The following is a 20,168-nucleotide window of genomic DNA, read 5'->3' as shown; positions in this document are numbered from 1 at the left end:
AAATGAGCTTTCATCATGTTCTTAAAAAAAAATTTTTTTTAATGTTTATTTTTTTAAGAGAGAGATAGAGTGTGAGCAGGGAAGGGGCAGAGAGAGAGGGAGATAGGGAAAACGAAGCCTGAAGGCTCCAGGCTCTGAGCTGTCGGCACAGAACCTGATGCGGGGCTTGAACCCACGAACTGTGAGATCATGACCTGAGCTGAAGTCGGGCGCTCAGCCAACTGAGCCACCCAGGAGCCCCTGTCAATGGATGATGATTAAAAAAAAAAAACATTTTATTGTTAAAGTTCTTAAGGAAGCACGGGGTTGGAGGATCTCTAAATTTTCTTTCAGTCCAGTGAATCTATGTTAGTAGGGATGGAACTCTGGGAATGAAAGAAGAAAAAAACGTATAGGTTCCCCTCCAGTGGGAACCTTGAGATCAGTTGAAGTAAAGCGTGTGTGTGTGTGTGTGTGTGTGTGTGGACACACTCAGGCATAGGCACAGAGACACATGCAAACACTGTTTTGTATTCCTTTTAAAATTTTTTTTTTGGTTTTTGTTTTTTGACTTTTTATATTTGAGAGAGAGAGAGCGAGAGCTAGAGAACAAGGGAGGGGTAGAGAGATGGAGACAGAATCTGAAGTAGGCTTCAGGCTCCGAGCTGTCATCACTGAGCCTGACGTAGGGCTCAGCTCGAACTCACAAGCAGTGAGATAATGACCTGAGCTGAAGTCGGATGCTTAATCGACTGAGCCACCCAGGTGCCTCAGAACTGTATTCTTTTATGAGACTACAATCCATCAGGTGCAGCCATAAGAGGACACAGGAAAGTCTCGGGAAAACAGCTGATTATACTCACAGGTCCTAGAGACAGGAAGCACGGCACACCCTACCGGGTCTCATGGGAAAGACATCGATGTGGTCAGGAGACCGGAGCAAGGGAAGCACTTAGCCCAGGGCCTTTATTGGGGTTTCCTTGGGAAAAGTAAGGCAGAGCAGGGTGAACAGTTTTGGCTACTTTGAATAGTTTCAGTCGCTCTAAGCTATAGGGGGTGATCCCTAGATGCTGGCGCACGCTGGACAGTCTGATAAAACTTGTAAGACCTACTCTTCTCGAGCTGAAGCACAGCGACCCTTGCAAAGTTTATCAGTCCAAATCTGCTCTTACTTGGGGTGGGAGGACAATTTTTTTGTACCTGGTTCTGGAATGATTAAGGAATGATTGCTTCCAGCCAGACAGAGGAGATAAGGCCTGGCTGTGATTGCTCAGTTTCCATATCAAGTGTATGCTCCTGGCTGGGCCACAGGGAAAGGCAGTCTCTCCTCGGCAGGGAAGATTTTTGAAAGAGGTCAAAACATCATAATGTACAGAAAAGGTATTTATTATAATATATCTGGGTGTGTTTGAGTGTGTTTTGTAATATACATAACATATGTAATAGCAATGTATGGAATATATATTGTAATATATGTTGTATATTATGTTGTAATATATGTTGTATATATATTGTAATATATGTTACAGAACACACCTAGACAGACACACAGAGACACTCTTTTTAGAATTTTTAAATTCAGGGGCAGTAAAAATAGTATTTTATTCCACTTCCTCCTGCCCTCCCTTCCCCATACAATCTCTTCTTTAAAAGATGAAGATGTTCCAGGCTTGGCCCTCCCTTGAAAGGAATTTTAGATGAGGTTTCTTGACAACCAGGGCCATTTCCAGTTACTTCCATGGTACAGTGAGACCTCTCAGTACTCTGACTAGCTTAAAGGACTTTGCGTGATACGGGAATTCATTTGCTAGGGAATTTGAATTTCAAATACATCGCTGACAATCCTCCCTGTGACTTAGTACATCTCAAACTTTAGTATGCAGATGATTCTCTGCGGAGCTGGGTTGAGGTGCAGTCTTGGGCCTCAAGCCTCTGATCCTGTCTGTTGCAACAGAGGCCTAGGGACCTGAATTTTTACAAGCCCTCAAGTGAATCTGATACAGGAGTTTCGTGGAGAAACTGTCATCATACTGTTTCAGATATCCTATTGATGTAATAGAATATTTACTGAGAGAATCAAGGTACTAAGTATTCTAGAAAAAAACATGTGAGAACCACCTAAAACACCCTTTTATTGGGAATCACCTCTTTCCAGTCTGGGTGGTAAAGCTAAATGGGCTCACCTGTAACGTGCTCATAAGATCGTAGAACTCTCATGCTCTTGACTCACTTGCAATCACATCAGCTTCAGTGGGCTTTGGTCTTTGTAACCTCTGGGATTGCACTAATAGTCTGGATTTTCAAGACTTGAAGCATTTTATATGACTCATGGGAACAAATACATTTTATTTCTTGATCCAGTATAACATATACAAACACACACAGTTATTGAAAAAAATTTCTCAATACTTAGACCTTTATTATTATATTTTCTGTTCTGTTCTGTTCTCTTCTACTTAGTTTTTAGACATACCAGTCATGACACACCAAATTGAATTCATGACCCACTATTCTAGTTGATCTATTGCTGCATAACAAGTTACACCAAAAGTTAGTGTTTTAAAACAGCACCAATGGTTTTATTACCTCTCATGTTTTCTGTGGTACAGGAGTTTGAGAAGGGCTTGGCAGGGCTGTTCTGACTTAGGTCTCTAAGTGGTTGTAGTCCGTTAGTGACTGGACGGGGAGAGGGTAGGGCTGGACTCTTTCTCATGTAGTCTCCCCATGGGCTAGTGTGGGCTTCCTCCCAGCGTGGCAGCTTCAGGGCAGTTGAACTGATTACATTAGAGGTAGCTCAGGGCTCCAAGGCTGAGAGCCAGGGAGAAGATAGCTTAGTCACATAACGTCACTTCCTCCATAATCACAAGCCCACCCCAACTGCCGATGAAAGAACATGAACTCCACCTGTTGATGGGTGCAGTGACGAAGTCATGTTGGAAGAAGAGCCAGTGTGATGGAAGGTACTGGTGCTGCCAATACCACATAGAGGGCACCATTGCAATTTGAAAAGCATTCCTCTAGAGGGCACTGTTGTCATGTGACGTTCGATCTGTTTCACTTTGGAGGATGGGTGGGATGTTGGGAAAAGAGAAAAAGGAATTTGAGTTGTTGGCAAAAGTGGAGCAGCTTATCCTTTTTGAACTGATCATTCTTTCTGTTGCATAGAACATGTGATGGCCAGGATGGGTGTGTATGGCCTTGTGGATACCCCAGGGTAAAGGAACCCAGCAAAGAAGGAGGAGGAGAGCTGGTGACCTGCGTGCAAGGTCTCAGGTCTGTGCGCATTTACCCCAGTGCCTAACAGAAGGCCTTGCGCATGGTCTGCTTTGCCAGCTAAGTATAAAGTGCTTGTACGTCACGAGGCATAAGCCCAAGCTATGGGTATGATAGTGCCACCCCTAGAACCCTCATGGAACCCACTATTCTCAATAAAGCATGGCTGGCTCCATGCCTCTAGTACTCAGGGACTAGACATGATGATTTGGAAGAATAATGAAGAATATTGTAAGCTTGTCCCAGGACAGCGTATAAAGTGAGAAGAGAAAGGGCCCAAGGAGAGGAAACTAAGCAAATTTAGCATTTAAAGAGGAAGCAGCAAAGGAGACTCAGAAGATGAGAGACGGTCAGAGGGGCAGGAGGAGAATGGAATGAATGGTGACAGGGGCTGGAACAGACTTGCCAGGAAGAAGGAGTGGCACTATGGGTCTAGTGTGGCAGCAAAATCAAAAGGCCATCAGATTTGGCAACATGGCAATTGTCGGTGACTTTTCTGATGACATTGGCAGGAAATGGAGTGAGCAGGATGTTATAAGGAATTCAGTGGTAATGGGAGGGAGGAGTAAAGGGGAGAAACTTGAGAGGGAGACAGAGTCAAGATGTCCTTCCTTCCTTCCTTCCTTCCTTCCTTCCTTCCTTCCTTCCTTCCTTCCTTCCTTCCTTCTTCCCTTTCTGTCCTTCTCTCCTCTCTTTTTCTTTCTTTCTTTCTAATCTTGGGCAAGACTAAGTTTGTACATAGGTGGGGAAAGGAAACAGGTGAGGAGAAATCAGCCTAAAAAGGAGTAATTGATACATCTGGCCCAGAGGGGATGGGGTCAAGGTCCAGATGGAGGGTTAGCCTTGGAAGAGTAAGGTGGCCCTTGCTTCTGAGAGAGAGAGCAAGAGAGACAAGGAGAAACTGATAAAACAGGAAAGAGGTCAAGGTTGAGGGATAAGGGGTGGTTAGCTGAGCTGGTTCAAACAGCCTCTGTTTCCAGAGTGAGCAGTGAGGAAGGGGTAGATGGTGGCTTGGGGGAGTTTTCAGTCAGAGATGAGCAAAAAGCCTGTTTGGTTTCAACTCACACATAATTAGGACCTATTCTGCGCTAAGAGTTTTCACAGAGATTACTCTATCCTTCCAATAATATGTGAAATAGAAATCATTCCTTTTGCAGGCTTTATCCTCTTCTTTGGTGAGCTCCTTGCTTCACCTATACATGGAAAGACTATGGCTGTGAGGAAAAGAGGGATGTGCTTATTCCAGGTCCATCCAGGAGCTCACAGAAGGGGTATCACTTAGCTCAGGGACCCTTGACAAGGCAAATTGCCTATTTGAGACAAGACAGAGCAACCATGTTTCTGTTTTGAGTCCAGGAAGAGGAACCAGTGTGAAGGAAAGGGTTCTGATGACATTTGCTCTGGGTCTAGTTAAAGGGAAGAGGAGCAAATAGTGAAATCTGCCTTTTCAGGAGTAAATGTGTAAATGTGGAAGATGAAGTCCACCAAGGCAGGGCAGTGCAGTGCAAACAGTGTGGCCCTTGTGCTCAGTTCTAACTAGCTTTGTACGCCCTTTCCTTTAAAGTTTTATCTATTCAAGTAATCTCTATATCCCATGTGGGGCTCAAACTTACAACCCCGAGATCAAGAGTTGCATGTTCCTCTGTCTGAGCCAGCCAGGTGCCCCAACTAGCTTTGTACTCTTAAACAAGGAACATAACGCTGAACCTCCGTTTTTTCATCTGCCAAAAAGGATTAATTCTACTGACTCTGTGCACTTATGGAATGCAAAGTACCTGCTAATCCTAAACACCCATATCTGCTATATTGTTATTATTATTTCCATCTCAGAGATCGTCAGAATTCCTGTCTCAACCCCAGGACTTCAAGAACGTGGTTTAACTCTGGAATATTTTTAACATATACCCATTTTTATCATTTTTTGTATTCCCTCTTATCCTATAATGATTAGTAGTTAAATTCTTAAAATCAAGATTCCTGGGTATTTCATCTCTGGGGAGTGATACAAAAAGGGAGTCAGGGAGATGGTGTCTTACTCCATCACTTCAATTCGGGAGAGCTGGGAGGAGAATCAGAGGCCAATGTGGCTGCAGCTGTAGGGAGAGGGCTTGCTTCTGGGTGAAAAGGGGACTGCCAGTGTCCAGGAGGGGTCTTAGCGCCCAGCTGAAAGGCAGGCCCAGGAGGAGACCCAGGCGAGGCAGCCCACAGTATGTCATATCCAAAGGGAGGGCTTCCTTAACACTTCCCACCAGTGTGTCACCTGCACTGCCTAGAGGCTGGATGGCCGTCTAGATGGTTTGGTTCTGTGTTTCCTTGTTGCTCCTGCGTTTACCCTGATCACCGTATGTACCCCTCTGTGCTCACCTTACTTGCATTGCTCATCAGTCAAGAACTGCTTGAGTTAGGACAGGTGGGGAGATTTTGATGGCCTCTTTCAGCTGATCCAGGAACACCAAGGTCAGACCCAACCTAGCTCTTCCTTGCCTTGCTCAGGACAAATGACTGAAACAGCTCTGTGGGCCAATGAACATAAGCCTGCAGATTGCCTTGGCTGTAAGAAGAACTCAACCAATCTTAGGACCAAGGGATGGGGTCAAGAAGTAGAGGGCCCTTGGGGCGCCTGGGTAGCTCAGTGAGTTAAGCATCCGACTCTTGGTTTTAGCTCAGGTCACGATCTCACAGTTTCATGGGTTTGAGCCCTGAGTTGGGCTCCATGCTAATAGTGCGGAGCCTGCTTGGGATTCTCTCTCTCTCCCTGTCTCTCTGCCCCTTCCCTGCTCACGGTCAATCTGTCTCTCTCAAAAATAAATAAATAAACTTAAAAAAAAAAAGACGTAGAGGGCCCTTAGCGATTTTTAAAAACTTTGTTTATTGCAATCAATGGGCCTCTGCTTTAAGAAGCAGGGTGCTAGGGGCACCTGGGTGGCTCAGTCAGTTGAGTGTCTGACTTTGGCCAGGTCATGATCTCGAGGTTTGTGAGATAGCACGGAGTGTGCTTCAGATCCTATGACCCCCTCTTTATGCCCCTCCCCCACTTGTGCTGTGCCCCAAATAAAAAAAAAAAAGAAAAAAAAAGGAGCAGGGTGCTAAATGCTTAATGGGACTGGCTGGGCCATGGGTTGGCAATGGCTGCTTCTCTCTACTGAAGGCTGGGGATCCCATTGGATAGTTCTCTCCCATAGCTGTGGATCTCTCTGATTCTAGCAACCATCCCTCCTGTTCTCCTCTAGGTCTAGAGACAACAACAGCTCCCCATAATTGCTAGTTACAGGGTGAAGCACAAGATTGTTGCTTTCCTTTAATCTTGTCCGAAGGTGCAGGAAGGTCCGTATCAAGTATCATCCAGACTGAGAAGGCACTTTGAGACTGAAAAGCAAAACAAGCAAGCCCTCCTATACGATTTACAGAATTTTATTCAGGGTAGCTTATTGACAGGGGAATTGGATGGGCAATCCAGATGGTACACAGCTATTCTCCACCAAGTCCAGATCTTAATCCTCAGCTTTTATAGAGCAAGGGGCATGGTAGTGAGGTCACAGGGTAGTTATCTAAAGTGGGACCTTCTGTGTACCAGTCATCTCTACTGGCTATGCAAAGTATTTTTCTTAATGTCTATTTATTTTTGAGAGAGAGTGAGCAGGGGAGGGGCAGAGAGAGAGAGAGAGAGAGAGAGAGAGAGAGAGAGAGAGAGAATCCCAAGCATGCTCTGTGCTGTCAGCACAGAGCCCAATGTGGGGCTCAAACTCACTGTGAGATCGTGATCTGAGCCAAAACCAAGTGTCAGATGCTTAACTGACTGAGCAACCCAGACGCCCCATCTCTACTGGTTATCTAAAGTGAAGCCTTCTGTGCGTCACTTTAGGGAAGATCGAAACAAGACATTCATGTTCTGGGTAGGGCATACTTCACCTCCAGGGGACCTAGAACACAGCGCCCTGAGGGAGGTCATTATGCGGACATGAACAGTGGAAGCTCAAAGATGGAGTCAGTGTTGTCAGTACTCCTACCTCTGTTCACATCATTGGAACTCATCTCTTTATTACACTCTCCTCAATTATACTGCTGGGTATGCCCCCACTTTTAAGTTCAGACTCTTCCTTTGAGTCCTTTGTGCCTTAGTCCTAGTTTTATAAATGTCTTGCTCAGCTTTAGGAGTCCTAGAGGGTCCCTCAGATGTTGCTGAGTTCTCCAAGAATTCCTTCCCTGACCTTTGCTGGGGGCCCTAGAAACATGAGAGTGGGAGAATGAGGTTTTGTAAGCAATTATGCAGCGCTCCCCCCTTATTACTCATGTTGCCCTGTATTCCTCCCACCCAAAAGTCCTAAAATCCTGTCATTGGAGGGTCTTCCTCAAAAAGCCCAGGCATGTGTTCTGGAATCAAAAGGTGATGAATAGGTGTTCCAGTCTGTTCTGAGGGTCCAAACCCCTTTAGAACAAGAATCACAATAGGATATAATGTTAAGATAAAGATATCAGTTATTAAAAATAGCATACTTTATATGATTCAGACAAAGTCCCAACCCAGGTAAAACTAATTATGGTGTTAGAAGTCAGGAGAGTGGGGGGTGCCTGGGTGGCTCGGTTGGTTTAAGTGTCCAACTCCGGCTGAGGTCATGATCTCACAGTTCATGGGTTCAAGCCCTGTGTTGGGTTCTGTGCTGACAGCTCAGAGCCTGGAGTCTGCTTCAGATTCAGTGTCCCGCTCTCTCTCTGCCCCTTCCCTCACTTGTGCTCTCTCTCTGTCTCCCAAAAATATATAAGCAAACATTAAAAAAAATAATAAAAAAAAGAAGTCAGGACAGTGGACTCTTGATAGATGAATGGATAAAGAAGATGTGATATTTATATATATAAAACTCGGCCATCGGAAAATTTTGCCATTTGCAACAACATGGAAAGATCTAGAAGGTATAATGTTAAGTGAAATAAGTCAAAGAAAGACAAATACCATATGATTTTACTCATGTGTGGAATTTAAAAAACAAAACAGGGGGGCCCCTGGGTGGCTCAGTTGGTTAAGCATCTGACTTCAGCTCAGCTCATGATCTCATGGTTTGTGAGTTTGAGTACCATGTTGGGTTCTGCGCTGACAGCTCAGAGCTTGGATCCTGCTTCAGATTCTGTGTCTCCCTCTCTCTCTGCCCCTCTCCTGCTCGCTCTCTCCCTCTCTCTCTCTCTCTCTCTCTCTCAAAAATAAATAAACATTAAAAAAAAAACAGGGGCACCTGGCTTGTTCAATTGGTAGAGCATGCAACTCTTGATCTCAGGGTGATGAGTTCAAGCCCCATGGTGGGCATAGAGCTTACTACATTAAAAAGAAGAAGAAGAACAAAATGAAAAAGGGACAAACAAGAAAACAGGCTCTTAAATATAGAGACAAACTGGTGGTTGCCAGAGGGGAGGAGGGTAGGGGGATGAGTGAAATAGGTGATGGGGATTAAAAGTACATTTGTTGTGATGAGCACTCACTAATGTGTAGAAATGTTGAATCATATAGTACATCTGAAATGAATACTATGTTAATTATACTTGAATAAAAAGAAAGATGTCAGAACAGTGGTCCCTCTTGGGAAGGGGGTGGATAGCTCCTGGGAGAGAGTAGGCTTCTAGGATGTTGATAAAGTTCTGTGTTTTCTGTTTGCTAGTTTTATATATGTATTAAGTTTGTGAAAATTCAACAAGTTGTACATTTATGGTTTGTGCTCTTTATCATATGAACGCTATGCTTCAATTCAATGTTCAAAAATATTTATGCTATTTCCAACAGTAACAAAAACTTTAAGTCCAGGAATAGATCTAACAAACAGATATGCAAAACCTTTATGGAGAGCATAAAAGAAGACCTAAAAATACAGAAAGTATAAAGGTTAATTTTCTGTGTCAATTTGGTTAGACTATGGTACCTAACTGGTCAAACAGCAGTCTAGATGTTACTGTGAAGGGGTTTTTTAGATGAGATTAACATTTAAGTCAGTAGACTTTGAGTAAAGCACATTACTTTCCATAATATGGGTGGGCCTCATCTAATCAGTTGAAGACCTTAAGAGAAGGGACTGAGGGGGTGCCTGGCTGGTTCAGTTGGTAAAGCATGCGACTCTTGATTTCAGGATCATGAGTTCAAGCACTATATTGGGCGTAGAGCTTACTTGGGAAAAAAAAAAAGAGGGGCACCTGGGTGGCTCAGTCAGTTGAGCATCTGACTCGATTTTGGCTCAGGTAATGATCTCAGGGCCATGGGATCAAGCTCTGCGTTGGGCTCCATGCCGAGCATGGAGCCTGCTTAAGATTCTTTCTCTCTGTCTCTCTCCTCTGCCCCTCTCCCCTGTTCTCTCATGCTCTCTCTCTCTCTCAAATAAAAAACAAAAAAACAAAAAAACAAAAAAAAACAAAAAAGAGGAGATATTGAGGTCCCAGTGGAGGAAGGAATTCTGTCGTCAGGCTGCCTTAGGACTTAAGACATCAACTCCTGCTGGCATTTCCAGCTGGCCTGCCCTGCAGATTTTGGGCTTGCCAGACCCTACAATTGTATGAGCTAATTCCTTAAAAGTAATCTCTGTACACACACACACACACACACACCCCCTGTTTTTCTGTTTTTTGAGAGAAACTAGACCAACATAGAGAGATACACTACATTCATGAATGAGAAGAATTTTCTTCCAAATAATAAATTACAAATTTAATGTAATTCAAGTCGATCTTTGAGTAGGATTTTCATGAAATTCAACAAAATTAATATTAAAGAGTTAAAGAATCAAGACAAACTAAGAATTTTGAAGAAAAATATGGTGGGAATATTGGCCCTAAGTTACTAAGACTTATCATAAATCTATAGAAATTAAAATTGCAAGTTTTGGAGAAGGATGAGTTTCTGAGGTCTCCATCTATATATGGGAACTTGAATTTAATGGTGAAGTATTATGAATTATAGGGAATAATGGACTATTCAATAAATATACTCAGATTCTCTCTATAATGGTTCTCCATTGAGAAAAATAAAATTAAATCCCTTCCTCATAGCACATATAAGGTAAATCCCATATAAAGACCAATGTAAACGAAATGTGCAAAACTTTAAAAAGAAACACAGAAGAATACTTTTGTAGAATAGAGATAGATTTCTCAAATAAATCCCAAAATTCCCATGAACCAATTTGATAATATTAAAATTAAAACTGGCAAATACTGAAACATAACCAAAGTTAAAAGACAAGCTATAGACTGAGTGAAGATGTCAGCAATGCATATAATGACACATAATAAGTACCCAGGATATATAGAGATTTGTAAATGAGTAAGTAAAAGACAGATAATGCAGCAGAAAATTGGCAGTGGATATAAATGGGTGATTCATAGAGAAAGAACCTGAATATCCATAATCTTTTTGACAGATGCTTAACTCCACCGGTAATCATAGAAATAGCCACTAGAATAAGATAACATTTTATTTTATTAAAAAAATTTTTATACCCTTGAAAAATTTTTTTAACATTTATTTATTTTTGAGAGAGAGAGAAAGAGAGAGAGAACAAGTGGGGAAGCAGGGGAGAGGCTGAGAGAGAGGGAGATACAGAATCTGAAGCAGGCTCCAGGCTCTGAGCTATCAGCACAGAGCCTGATGTGGGTCTCGAACCCATGGACCATGAGATCACGACCTGGGCCAAAGTTGGATGTTTAACCTACTGAGCTACCCAGGTGCCCCTAAAAAAAAATTTTTTTTTAAGTAGGCTCCATGCCCAACATGGAGCTTGAACTCACAAACCTGAGCTCAAGAGTCACATTCTCTACCCGAGGCAGCCAGGCCCCCTAAAATAATATTTTATAATCATCATGCTGAGAAAAAAAAAGTCTGATCTACTAAGGGCTGGTGAGGATATGGGTAAATGGGAATTCTTACATATTGCTGGTAGGAATGTAAGTTATTTCAACTGTTTTGAAGAATAACTTAATCAGTGTCTAGGGGAGTTGAATGTATACCTTATAACCCAACATTTTCACTCTAGTCTATGCTCTAGAGACACTCTCACATTAGTGCACAAGAGTGGCCATTGTGTTTCTTTGTAGAGGGGAAAAGTGGGAACAACCTAAATGTTCCTCAGTAGGTATGTGCTATATTATTTTCTGTATTTTCTCTTTGAACAGTTTCTTCCCCATCCACTGCCTCCTCCTCCTCTTCCTCCTCCTCTGTCTCTGCTTCTCTCTCTCTCTCTTTCTGCCTGGCTGGAGAAGGTGGGGTAGTGGATGTGGTGGGAAGGCCCTAGGACTGGGATTGATGTAGAAGCCCAAGTAGCATGAGTGGAGCAAACACCTCTATGAGGAATGTATACAGAAGCCTCTGAAACTGGTCCTGAAAGTGGGAGAAAAGGAGGCTACTGGTGGGTCAGGACACATTAAAAAAATAGCTATGGGGCACCAGGATGTCTCAATCCATTAAGCATCTCTTGGTTTAGGCTTAGGTCATGATCTCATGATTTTGTGAGGTTGAGCCCCATGTTAGGCTCCATGCTGATAGTGAGGAGCCTGCTTGGGATTCTTTGTCTCTCTCTCTCTCTCTCTCTCTGCCCCTCCCCCACTTGCACTGTTTCTGTCTCTCTCAAAATAAATAAATAAACTAAAAAAAAAAATAGTAGCTAAAACAATAGCAGCTTTATTGAGATATAGTTCACATACTATATAACTCATCCATTTAAAGTATACATTTCAATGTTTTTTAGTATATTCACGAAGTTGAGCAACCATTACCCTAATCAATCACTGTTGACTTTATTTGATTTTTTTTTTGGCTTAAAACAATGGAAATTTATTCCTTCTCTTTTTCTTTTTCTTTTTTTTTGAGAGAGAGTGAGCGTGCATGTGTGCATGCACACGAGTTGAGGAGCGGCAGAGAGAGAGGGAGAATCTTAAGCAGGTTCCTCACCCAGTGCCTGACCCCCACACAGGGCTTTATCTCACCACTGTGCAATCATGACTTGAGCTGAAATCAAGAATTGGGCACTCAACCAACTGAGCCACCCAGGTGCCCCAGAAATGTATTCTTTTCTAGACAAGCCAGAAGTCAGAAATCAAGGTGATGACAGGGTTGGTTCCTTCTGGAAACCCTGAGGAAAAATCTGTTATATATCTCTCTCCTACTTCTGGTAGCTGCTGACCATCCTTGGTATCCTTGGCTCATGGCTGCATCACTCCAGTCTTCATTGGGTGTGCCTCCATCTTCACATGCCCTTCTCTTCTGTGTCTCTGTGTGTTCTCTCCTCTTCTCATAAGGACATTAGTCATTGGATTTAGGGTCCATCCTAATCTAGTATATAGGCTGGGACATAATTTAAGCCTCTTTGAGGACAAAAATGTTCATGACAAATAAGGGCAGAAAAATGAAAAGAGAAATAAAGGAGAAAAGTGGGTCCCAGTGAAGAAAAAGGGGTGGAGGTAATCAAAGAAGAGTAAAGGGAGATTAAAAGAAGCAAAATGAAGGCCTTATGGAGAATGAAGGAGAATGCCTCTGAGGTAAGGTTCCTAGAAGTTTGGAATTTATACCTCTGAGCAGCCTCCTGGAAGCTCTTTAGGTAGGCCAAGATGGACAGCAGACATCTCTTCCAGAGTTTTTTTTTTTTTTTTTTTCTTTTTTCTTTTTAAGCCTTAATTTTTTTAGAGTTAAAAAAATTTTTTTTTGATGTTTATTTATTTTTGAGAGAGAGACAGAGTGTGAATGGGGGAGTGGCAGAGAGAGAAGGAGACACAGAATCCGAAGCAGGTTCCAGGCTCTGAGCTATCAGCACAGAGACCGATGTGGGGCTCAAACTCACAAGCTGTGAGATCATGATCGGAGCTGAAGTTGGTGGCTTAACCGACTGAGCCACCCAAGTATTTCTAGAGTGGTTTTTAAGTTTACAATAGGATTGAGAGGAATGTAGAGATTTCCCATATGTTCCTGTCTTTACTCAGGGATAGTCTTGCCCGTTATCAACATCACTAATCTGAGTAGTACATTTTTTACCAAGGGTTAAGTCTACCTTGACACATCATAATCACCCAAGTGAATTAAGGTTCACTCATGGTGTTGTACATTCTATGGGTTTGGACACATGTATAATAATGATATATACCTATCATTATATTATCATCCAGAGTATTTTCAATGCCCTTAAAATTCTCTGTGTGTTGCTTATTCATCTCTTCCCCCCTCCTTCATCCCTGGCAACCACTGACCTTTTTATTGTCTTCATAGTGTTGCCTTTCATTCCACAAGCTTTAAATCAATAGAGTCAATTACAGAGCAAGAACCCAAGAACTTTCTTTTCTTTCCTTGTGATTTTTGAATATTCTAATATTATCAAACATTAGTGATTTTAGTACCATAAAAGAGGAGATCTGGAACAACAACCAACAGTCCACAGAAGAGCCAGAGGATCATTTAGAATTAATGTGTGCCAATGCCGTGCTTTACAATAACACAGACCATTTATTATAAAGCTGCAAAGAGGCTATTGCACTCAGGGGTGCAAACTCGAAGCCTGAATCAAACTCAGAACCTGAATCAGTGCAAAATCTTCACAACTGTCTCATGAAGCCTCAAAGGATGAATCAGACACCTTGCAGAGAGGGGGAGGGCCATGGCTGCTGGCCAACCGGGAGAGAAGAACCTGTAAACCTGGTGCCAAAATCTTCAAAATTCCCACCAAGGAAAGTAAAAGCAAAGTCAGAGATATGCTTGAGTAAATGTAAAGCAATAATTTAGTAAGAGAACAGGAGCAGTCTCGCCCTGTTAAAGGATGGGAGGATAGTTGCCCTGAAGGCTTGTCATGGTTAGCTGAGTTTGAAAGACCAGATGGCTAACAACATGGAGACTTCTCCGTTCTGAGGATCCTGTGGTAGCACAACCAGGCCACTATCCTGTAAGACTATGGATGGCAACTCAATGGCTTCAGTGTGGAGTGAATATGGATGAGGGGTCAAGTCAGACCCCTTGGGCCATTTATCTAGCAGTAGTTGTATAGCCATGCTTTTGAGATGGTAATGCTTAGGGACATTTTGCCCTAGGATCACAGAGTTTGCAGGTTGAGAAACTGAAACCCTGCGTGTTAGATGGCCCCCAGCATTGAAGTTTGGAACATTCCTAGAGATATGTGACTTGAGCCACAACCCAAAGAATGAGGTTGGAAGGAACACAGAAATCAAAGGATTCAGGTGGATGGCATGAAGGGTTTGTTTCTGTCAAAACTGTCTTTCCTTGTTTAGTCACTTATCTCATTCTAGGGAGGAGGCCTCAGTCTAGTTCTCCTTTTTATAGAAAGGTCAGCCGGGTGGGTCAGGCAGCTGGGGAATGTGTGCTTTTTCCTGAGTTCAAGCTTCCTGATTCATAGGGTGAAATTCAGCTTTCTAATTGCTTCTCCGAGAAGGATGAGCTCATTGGTGGTGACAAGAGCAGCCCTCTGTCCTTCCTTCTCTTCTCCAAATGCTGGAAGAAGTGGGATGTGAACTCTCAAATGTCACAGAAGCCTACAAAATGCTGACTCCCAGATGCCAGGCATAACTGGGGTTGGCTCAGAACGTGGAGACAGGGCAACATCATCATCTGCTAAGAATTCATTGTTCTGCAACTTGCCTGGGACACAATGGCAAGACTGAAACAGGAGGGATAGATGTGGGGTGGGGTGGGGGCAGGCAACCTGGGTGTGTCTTTGCAAACACAGCCTTCTTGGGGGTGGGGAGAGGAGCAGTGTGGGATTAGTCAACAGGCCCACTGTGAGTGGGTTCAGGGCACCAAGAAGCAGGGACACAAAACACATACCCAAACAAAGAAAGGGAGGGGAGAGCATTGGTTTGGAGACATTTTGATATTCACTGCTTAAAAAAAAAAAGCACTGAAGTAGTCATGAGAAAATTCAGAATTTTATTTTGTGCTGTGTATTTGAATTACAAATAGTGGGTGGGCACCATGACCTTTGCAGAGTCTAGGGTGCTATTTGGATTAGGAAGTCTGGATTGAATGGTGCCAGGCTCCCTTGTGGGCAGAAGGGCAGCTGATGGCCTGCTGGGCATGCTTTGAGTGGACTGAGCAAATCCCTGACGCTTTCCAAAAGGGCTCCAGAGGGTTAGCAGTTAAAGTGGGATTAGAGATTATTTTATTTGCTTCTTTGTTCATTGGGTATTTTCCAGGTTTTCTTTTGTGTATATGTATATGCACACAGATTTTTAAAACCTTAATTTTATTAATGTAAAATCACACAGTTAACATGTTATTGCATTCTTGAACAAAATTACTACTTTATGGTAAGAGTAACAAAGCCCCCTTTGGCCATTGCTCCTTTTAGGGCTTTTTTTGTGCATTCATACACATATAGGAACACACAGATGAGAATCAGGTTGTTTTGTGTTGGTGGCTTATGTAAAAACATGAATGACATTGGACTGCACATTTCTTTCCTCAACTTGTATTTTTCACTCAACAACATGTCTTGGTTATTATAACACATTGATCTGCTTCACTCTTAATTACAGCATGCTAGTCAATAGTATGGCTTTATTATATTGATGTAGCTAGTCCCTTCTTCATGGATATGTAGGTTTTTTTCTAATTTTCCACTATTGCAAACAATGCTTTAGTCAACATCCTTAAACACAACTCCTTGGGCACAGGAACAATAGTCTCTTCTAGGCAGATATATAGAACACTGGGTCCTAAGATCTTAAATTTCATTAGGTACTTGAAACTTGCCCTCCACTCAGGCTGTAATAATTGATATTCCCATTACAGTATTAAAGTATCTGCTTTCCACTACTGTATTAACACTTGATCATAAGGAAAAAATTGCGGGTCTGATGAATGAAAAGTGATGTCTCATTGGTTTTCTTTGGCCTTTTCCCGATTACCAGTGAGGCTATTTTTATTTATTTCTTCATCCTTTCCTGAACTTAATTTTTTCCTCAGGAAACATGTGCTACTTTCATAATATTGAAGGGTGTTCTCTTCTTCTCTTACTCTTCCTCCCTCTTCTTGTTGTTGTTAAAGCAGGCCCAAGCAAATAGAGGAGGACTATTTGCTCTGGATTGGACCATCTTAAGTGAAATGCCCATTTCTGAGCCTATCACTGTTAGGAGATATGAGAATCTACCACTGCGGGGAAGATAAGTGGGATTCGCCTGACTGGCTTACAGACCGCTCTTGGATCTGGGGACTGGGTCAGTCCCACAGTCCTCATGACTACTGCTGAGTAGAGGAGGGCTTTGTTTATTGTGTATGACTCTTTCCAGTTCTGATACTCTCCGACTGCAAGAAATACTGACGTTGTTTGTTTAATCAATGATCTTTTGGTTGAAAAGAACAGAAACCTACTCAAGCTAGATCAAGTGATAAGTGGGATTTATTTGGGGGTGGAGGGGGAGATCAGGGGGTATCTCCCAGAACATAAGGTGGAAAATAGAGCCGGGCTGGGATAAGAACTGGAATGCTGGCAGAAACAAAGGTCACTCTCTCTCCTTCATCCTCTCTGCTTTTCTAGGCTCATCTCCCTCTTTTCTCCCTTTTCGTTCTGACCAAGTGCTTCTGCTCATGTATCTTGTATCTGGTCTAGACTGGCCATCTTAACTTTAATTTAATGTCTTTTTTCCATAAAGACGTACCATTGATTTTCTATGATGTCTGGGTCCCCTAGTTTAGTATTTATGAGGATAAAAATATGTTTGGTTTCTAGCCAGCCAATGGACTGGCTGATTTTGAGTCATGTGTTCAAACCTGATCCAATCAACTTGTCTGTTTGAGGCAGAGGACGGATCTGCCCCTTCCACTGTCTGTGGGTGTGGCAATTCCTCCAGAAACTCCAGGGGCAGGTTGGGGAATGAAATGTGCCTCCTACAAAGGTGTGGTCTTCTAAAATTTGAGGAATTGTGCTGTGTCCTAAAGTATGTCAGCAGATTTAAGAATACCGTGAACTTTCATAGAAGGAGGGAGGTGGGGGATGGGCTAGATGGGTGATAGGTATTAAGGAGGGCACTTGTTATGATGAGCACTGGGTGTTATATGTAATTGTGATGAATCACTGAATTCTACTTCTGAAACCAATATTGCCCTGTATGTTAATTAACTAGAATTTAAATTTAAAAAATGTTTAAAAAAAAGACTACCATGAGCTTCCCCCAAATGTTACTTTTTTTCTTTCTCCTCCTTTGACCCCAAACCCGAATCTGGAAATCTAAGTGAAGTTTTATGCACAAAGATATTTATTTATTTGTTTGTTTGTTTATTTATTTATTTATTTATTTATTTATTTATTTATTTATCAGAGAGACAGAGAGAGAGAGAGAGAGGGAGAGAGAGAGTGCAAACAGGGGAGAAGGGTGGAGGGACAGAGAGAATCTTGAGCAGGCTCCATACCCAGCACAGAGCCCCACGTGGGGCTCGATCTCACCATGGTGAGATAATGACTTGAGCTGAAATCAGGACTCGGTCGCTTAACTGACTGAGCCACCCAGGTGCCTCAAAAGATATTTTATAAATATTATGTATAATATTATAAGTTGAAATTGACAGAATGTCTTGTACTCAGAGGATGACCAAATAAAATGTCCACTGTGTGGTAAATTATGTGTCGTAAAAGTGATGTTCATAAAAATTCAAAATAACAAAGGACATGCATATTATAAGATATAATAATAGTAAGTATAATAATATATTTGTACATATGGTATGATCACAGCTATGTAAATAAAAACAAACCAAAATTATATGTCTATATATGATGATATGGTTGATGGCTCTTCTCAATAATGTCTGAAAACCATCTCCCTTGTCTCTGAGTTCTGAGACAGTGGGGAGGATCTTTAATTTCACTACTGTGTCCCCAGAGTTAGCACAGTGTGCATAACAGACACTGAGGAAATATTTGCTAAATAAGTGAATAAATCATGAGTGAATCTTTAAGCTGAGGGTGATTGGGAGGGGAAAGATGAGGTTATTGGCTACTATGCTGTGGGATTCCAGCCTCTTGTCTAGAAGTTTGCGTGGGATGAACTGATCAGTGGACATGGTTTTCAGAAGCCCTGCTTGATACAGCCGACTGCTTCCAACCCTTCAGTTTTTCCAAACTAATAATCCTTATTGGAGAAGGGAAGCTCATTTGGAGGCCCATTACCACCATCTCGAGGCCACCACTGATAGCCTACTCTTACCAGAGGCTTGAGAGACCCCTTTGGCTCATTCCCTGTACCCACAACTTTGCTGACATCCAAGGAGCTGGGAACTCTATGCTCAGGAGCTCTGTTTTCCATCCATGCCTGAGACCAGTGGCACATCACGTTCTACTTCTCCACTATAACACAGGGTCTTCACTGGTTCAGGATGGTACATTTCTGCAGCTCGACTCAGGTTTTGCTAAAACAAGAGCTTTCTATTCTGAGAGCGATGAGGATGCTGAACTCTATCAATGCAAAAGGGTGTGTGTGTGTGTGTGTGTGTGAGAGAGAGAGAGAGAGAGAGAGAGAGAGAGAGAGAGAATAAAATTCTGAGATCAATGAATATACTAAGATGGAGTGTCCAGTGTGTCTAACATGTACTAGTACTTGTCTGTGCTTCATCTTCTCTTGGTCACTGAACACCCTTGATCCTCTACCATTCTAGATTTCATCTCTTTCCTCCTTTACCCACTTCTATTCTGCCTCATCCAGGTGATACGTTATATCCCTTACAGCTCCTGTGTCCTTCAGGTCTGGCACCAACCTATTTATCAGAGATTCTCAGTCTCCAGGGGCTGCCAAGCATTTTCTCACATAGCCTCAGAACACCTCTCTTCATAGCAAATAAGCTTTCACCCCTGCCGCTTCTTCACCTCCTCCTCCAGCAGTGGGCAATACTTGGGAGATCTCCAGCTGACTTGGAAGCTACTTAAAGATTTAACAAATGTTTACTGAAGACTTACTATGTGTTGGGCACCTTTCTTGGTGCTGGCGGCATAATAATGGACAAAGTGGAACTGATTCCTGCTTTAATGGAACCCACCTTCTACCAGGGGACCCAGACATCCATAGAATCATTACATAATGACTGCAGCTCAGTGGTGATAAAAGCCATGAAGCAGCACAGGGCGCCAGGAAAGCACCCAGGGACTCGACTGTGTCAGGATGGGGAAGCGAGAGAAGGCTTCACTGGGAAAGTAAGACTGAGAGGGTGAGTGTGAGTCAGTAGGTGAAGTGAGGTGAGGGTGGGAGGTTGTGCTCTAGGCCAGCACTTGACTTTACTGTGCACCCAGTCTTTTAGACATCTTGGTTTTGGAATGGGGCCTACATTTCTGCATTTCTAAAAAGCTCCCATATGACAAAGCTATTGGCCTGGGAACCTCATTTTGAGTAGCAGGGTTCTATGCCAGTGGTTCTTAATCTTGGCTGCTTTGTGAAATCATCTGGGAGCTTTGAAAAATACTGAAGCCTGGGTGCTTCTTCAGAGATTCTGATCTGCTTGGTCTTAGATGTGGCCTGAGCATTGAGATTTAAAGAAAGGCAGATTTAGCATGCAGGGGATTTAACGTGCATCCAGAGTTGAGAACCCTTGGCCTAGGCAGGGGAAATCACATGAGTAAAATCCAGAAGTGGGAAGGGTTATGATACATCAGAAAGTGGCTTATCTGGATGGAGCACCAATTGCCAGGACAGTGGCAGGGCCTGAGGCAGGTGAGGTGGGCAGGAACTCGACCATGCCTGGCCTTCTGGGTTATGTTTTGCTTCTGTGTGCTAAGAGCAATGGGAAACTACTGAAGGTTTTAAGCATGGGGTCGAGTTGGGTTTAGAAAAGATCTCTTTGGCTGCAGTGGGGGTGGGGGACTGGTTGGAAGGGAAGACTTACTGGGGAGACCAGAGAGGCAGTTAATGGACTACGCTGGTGAGAGACAGTAGTTGTTTGCTGCCTTTTGGGGTCCCAGAAGAAAACT

At 42.8% G+C, this 20,168-nt stretch overlaps 1 pseudogene; it reads left to right on the top strand.

The window, feature by feature from the left end:
* Positions 1 to 3,678: 3,678 nt before the first annotated feature.
* The window catches only part of LOC112869671 (ARL14 effector protein-like), a 77,633-nt pseudogene continuing 61,143 nt past the window's right edge, over positions 3,679 to 20,168 (top strand).

Source organism: Puma concolor, chromosome A3 (assembly GCF_028749965.1).
Source record: "Puma concolor isolate L17-30 chromosome A3, mPumCon1.1.hap2, whole genome shotgun sequence".
In the NCBI taxonomy this organism is placed as follows: domain Eukaryota; kingdom Metazoa; phylum Chordata; class Mammalia; order Carnivora; family Felidae; genus Puma; species Puma concolor.
Note: the sequence above shows the minus strand (reverse complement) of the source record. Positions and strands in the feature narration are given on the sequence as shown.